Here is a 5,563-nt window from a genome sequence, read left to right as displayed (position 1 = left end):
TCTTTTTGCTAAATGGAAGTTTACAGAACAGAAATTTTTAACTTTAAGTCTGACTTTCAGAAATAGAAAATCAGGGCAAAGCTTTGGTCTATAGTAATTTCTTCGATTCTTATGGAGATATTAAGGTGCTTCCTTTGTTAATTCCCTGCTGTAGCAGGAGGTGCCTCACACCTTTCCAATGGAATGAAACATTTCCAGCCTGGTCCCAGAAATAATCAGTGACCTGTATAAGAAGTAGTTGCCTGTAATCCCAGCAGTCAGGAGGCTGAAGCAGGAGGATGAAGGAATTTAGGACTGGCTTGAGTTAAATAATGAGACCCTATTTCAAAAGAAATCTTAAAAATTGCTAAGGGAGGGCTGGGAAGGTGGCTCAGTGGTAGAGCACTTGCCTTGCATGCATGAGGCCCTGGGTTCGATTCCTCAGCACCACATAAAGCAAAAAGAAAAAAGCCGGAGGTGGCGCTGAGGTGAGGCTCAAGTGGTAGAGAGCTAGCCTTGAGCTGAAGAGCTGAGGGACAGCGCCCAGGCCCAGATTCAGGCCCCACGACCGGACCCCCCAAAAAAAAAATTGCTAAGGGACTGGGAAGGTGGCTCAGTTGCATGAGGCCCTGGGTTCGATTCCTCAGCACCATGTAAGCAGAAAAAGCCAGAAGTGGTGCTGTGGATCAAATGGTAGAACACTAGCCTTGAGCTGAAGAGCTGAGGGACTGTGCCCAGGCTCAGAGTTCAAGCCCCACAACCAACAACAACGACAAAAATAGCTGAGTCTATGAACTAAATGGTAAAGTGCTTGCCTAGCACTCAAACCCCAGTACCAATGATGATAACAATAGTGATTTGAGGAGCTGGGAAGGTGGCTCAGTGGTAGAGCGCTTGCCTTGCATGCGTGAGGACTTGGGTTTGATTCCTCAGCACCACATAAGCAGAAAAAAAGCCAGAACTGGTGCTGTGGCTCAAGTGGAAGAGTGCTAACCTTGAGCTGAAGAGCTGAGGGACAGCACCCAGGCCCAGAGTTCAAGCCCCATGACTGGCAAAAAATAAATAAATAAATAAAAAATAGTGATTTGAGAAGGTACTTTTTTTGTGTGTTCAGTACTGGTGCTTGAACTCAGGGTCTCATGTTGTCACTTGGTTGTTTTGCTCAAGGCTGGCCCTCTACCACTTGAGCCACACCTCTGGCTTTTTGCTGATTGGTTGGACATAAGAGTCCTTAAACTATGGGCTTTAGATTTCAGCCTCCTAAGTAGCTAGGCTTATAAACATGAGCCTGGCTGAGAAAATCAGATTTTTGCACCTAGAATTTTGTTTTTTTCCAGAATGGTTTAGATATGTATGATTAAGGAGGTTTTGTTTTAGATTAAGACAGATCATCTATATTCCATGTAGTTTTCTTAGAACTAATTAGACCTTTCTCTAGGAAATGTTCTGTACTCCTTACAAAGTGATAATGATGATTTTATGTTTCTTTGTTTTTTGTTAGTCCTGGGGCTTGAACTCAGGGCCCTGGGAACTGTCTCTGATCTCTTTTTTGCTCAAGGCTAGCACTGTATTACTTTGAGCAACAGGGCCTTTTTGGTTTTCTGGTGGTTAATTGGAGATAAGAGTTTCAGAGACTTTCTTACCAGGGCTGGTTTTGAACCAGGATCCTGAGATCTCAGCCTCCTGAGTAGCTAGGATTATTGGCTCATGTTTCTTACAAGAAAAAATTGACATCTTACAGAGGAATCCTCTTTTCTAACAAGATTGTAATCTTTAATAAAACAGAAGGGGGAGTAACCTCAAAATTATTCAGACTTTTTGAAGTATTTGAATTTTTTTCAGTGTTGGAGACTGAAAGTGGGTTTTGTTGTTTTGTTTTGGTCGGTCATGGGGCTTGAACTCTTGGATGTTGTCCCTGCACTCTTCAGCTCAAGGCTAACTCTCTATCTCTTGAGCCACAGCTCCACTTCGTTTTCTAGTGGTTTATTGGAGATCAGAGTCTCACGGACTTTTCTGCCCCGGCTGGCTTTGAACCGTGATCTTCAGATCTCAGCCTCCTGAGTAGCTAGGATTACAGGCGTGAGCCACCAGTGCCGAGCATTTTTTGTTTTTTGAATTTTGTCGGTCATGGGGCCTGAACTCTGGGCCTGGGTACTGTCTTTGAGCTCTTCAGCTCACGGCTAGATCTCTACCACTTGAGCCACAGCACCACTTCTGGCTTTTTTTCTGCTTATGTGGTGCTGAGGAATCAAACCTTATGCATCCAAGGCAAGCACTCTACCACTGAGCCACCTTCCCAGCCCTGGAAGTAGGTTTTTTTTGTTTTTGTTTTTTTAAGAATTACTTGGTTTGATTACAGCATTAGTCTGCACTGATTGAGGGCTTCTCTTGTGATCGCTAAATTGGGGAACTTACAACTTCATAAAATTGCCACTAGATGGTGCCAGACATTATGTTCACCTTGAATTGAGAGAATTAGAGCTGTGTGCTCTCAAGAGTTCTGAGCTGTTTTTGCTCAAGGCTAGCATTCGACCACTTGAGTCACAGTGCCATTTCCAGTTTATTCTGTTTATGTGGTACTGGGGAATTGAACTTGGGGCTTCCTGCATGCTAGGCAAGTACTCTTACCATTAAACCATATTCCTAGCCCTGAGCACTGGATTATTTTTCTCTGGATACTTAAAAGTAGGGTTAATGGTGCTGGGAATATGGCTTAATGTAGAGTGTTTGCCTAGCATGCTTGAAACTCTGGGTTCAATTCCTCAGTACCACATAAACAGAAAAAGCCAGAAGTGGCACTGTAGCTCAAGCCGTAGAGTGCTAGCCTTGAGCAAAAGAAGCTCAGGGATAGTGCCTAGGACCTGAGTTCAAGCCCCAGGACTGGCAAAAAAAAAATTTAAAAAAAATTAGGGTTTAATGCAGGCAACCCAGGAGCCTGGTGTTTGAAAAGCAGCTGTTTAGCTGAATGTATACAGCAGCACCCAGCTGTATGGGTAGTTTTTCTTGTTAACACTATATCAAAATATTTGATTGATGGTGGCAAGCCTTCCTACAAGAATGAGAGGGTTTATATGTTCAATAAAGTTTATAGATAATATGTGGATTTCATTTTGCTGGTCTATTAGCATGAGTAGTTAACAAAGTCTTGCAGAAAAATAAAATGTTAATTATACTTAACAACATACAAAACAGCTGGCTAAGCTATTCAACACATAAAGGATTAATATTCACAATCTATAAAGAGCTCAAAAAAAGAAACAGCTGGGTACTGGTGGCTCACCCTATAATCCTAGCTACTCAGGAGGCTGAGGATCGCAGTTCAAAGCCAGCCTGGGCAGGAAAGTCTGTGATAATTCTTTTTTATTTTTTGGCTGGTCGTGGGACCTGAACTCTGGGCCTGGGCGCTGTCCCTCAGCTCTTCAGCTCAAGGCCAGCGCCCTACCACTTGAGCCACAGCACCACCTCCAGCTTTTTCTGCTTATATGATGCTAAGGAATCGAACCCAGGGCCTCATGCATGCAAGGCAAGCACTCTACCACTGAGCCACCTTCCCAGCCCCTGTGATATTCTTATCTCCAATAAACCACCAGAAAACTGGAAGTGGTGCTATGGCTCAAGTTGTAAAGTACATGCTGTGAGCTGAAGCGCTGAGGGACAGCACCCAGACCCAGAGTTCAAGCCCCACCACCAATCAAAAGAAAACAAAAACCAAAAGAACAAATACTTATTCTCAGAAGACAAAGTACAAATGGCTAATATGTGAAGAAATGTTCGTTATTTTTAGTCATAAAAGCAATGCAAATCAAGAACACGTAAAAATTCCATTTTGCCCCCAAGTGACAACTCTTAAGAAAACAAACAACAAATAAATGCTGGTAAGAATATAAGAAAAGGGGACCCTCTTAACTCTGTTGGTGGGAATGTAAACTAGTACAACCACTATGGAAATCAGTATGAAGGTGCCTCAAAAACTGAAAATAGACCTACTTCAAGACCTGCTGTAGTTTTGGGCATATATCTGAAAGAGTGTAAATCAATATAAAAGAAAGGTACCTATATACCCCTGTTTATTACAGCATTGCTCACAATAGCCAAACTGTAATCAGCGAAAGTGCCCAATAACTGATGAATGGATAAAGAAGATATTGTACATATACACATGAAGTACTATAAAGAAAAATGAAATAATTGGCAGGAAAATGGAGAACATCATGTTGAGCAAGATAAACTAAGCTTAAAAATAAAACATTGCATGTTTTTGATCATTGTGGAAGCTAGACTGAAAGGACATATTCGTGGATGTGAGTATATACACACGAAACACTTGAGGTAGGGAGATGGGAAGGGGAAACAAAGGAGGAGGCAACAATGCTTGATAAGAAATGTACTCATTACCTTGCCCATGTCATTGTAACCCCTCTATACGGTATTTTCACACACACACACAAAAAACTATTCAGCCAGGTGCTGGTTGCTCACGCCTGTAATCCTAGCTACTCAGGAGGCTGAGATCTGAGAATTAGGTTCAAAGCCAGCCCGGGCAGGAAAGTCCATGAGACACTGATCTCCAATAAAACCACCAGAAAACCGGAAGTGGTGCTGTGGCTCAAGCGGTAGAGCCCTCGCCTTGAGCTGAAGAGCGCAGGGACAGCGTCCAAGCCCAAAGTTCAAGCCCCATGACTGACAAAAAAAAACCCACTATTGAAACTGGGAGGGCTGGGAAGGTGGCTCAGTGGTAGAGCGCTTGCCTTGCATGCCTGAGGCCCTGGGTTCGATTCCTCAGCACCACATAAGCAAAAAGAAAAAAGCCGGAAGTGGCGCTGTGGCTCAAGTGGTAGAGCGCTAGCCTTGAGTTGAAGAGCTGAGGGACAGCGCCCAAACCCAGAGTTCAGGCCCCACGACCGGACCCAAAAAAAAAAAAAAAGAAACTATGGGATTGTTCATGGGAATGAGGAAAACAAGGGAAAAGGAAAGAGCATATGTGTATGAAGATGACATAAGAATCTCAGTGGTTTGGGCTGGGAAGGTGGCTCAATGGTAGAGCGCTTGCCTTGCATGCATGAGGCCCTGGGTTCAATTCCTCAGCACCACATAAGCAAAAAGAAAAAAGCCGGAAGTGGTGCTGTGGCTCAAGTGGTAGAGCGCTAGCCTTGAGCTGAAGAGCTGAGGGACAGCGCCCAGGCCCAGAGTTCGGGCCCCACGACCGGACCCAAAAAAAAAAAGAAAAAAGCCAGAAGTGGTGCTGTGGCTCAAGTGGTAGAGCACTAGCCTTCAGCTGAAGAGCTGAGGGACAGGGCCCAAGCCCAGAGTTCAGGTCCCATGACCAGACCCCCAAAAGAAAAAAAAAATCTCAGTGGTGGCTCATGCCTGTAATCCTAACTATGCAGGAAGCTAAGATCTAAGGATTGCGGTTCAAAGCCAGCCTGGGTAAGAAAGTCCATGAGACTCTAATCTCTAATTAACTACCAGAAAACCAGAGTGGCACTGTGGCTCAAAGTGGTAGAGCACTAGGCTTGAGCAAAAACAGCTCAAGGACTATGCCTAGGCCCTGGGTTCAAGTTATATGACCACCACCAACAAAAAA

This window comes from Dipodomys spectabilis, unplaced genomic scaffold (genome assembly GCF_019054845.1).
Source record: "Dipodomys spectabilis isolate Male_0828 unplaced genomic scaffold, ASM1905484v1 ptg000002l, whole genome shotgun sequence".
NCBI lineage: Eukaryota > Metazoa > Chordata > Mammalia > Rodentia > Heteromyidae > Dipodomys > Dipodomys spectabilis.
This window is presented reverse-complemented; position numbering follows the sequence as displayed.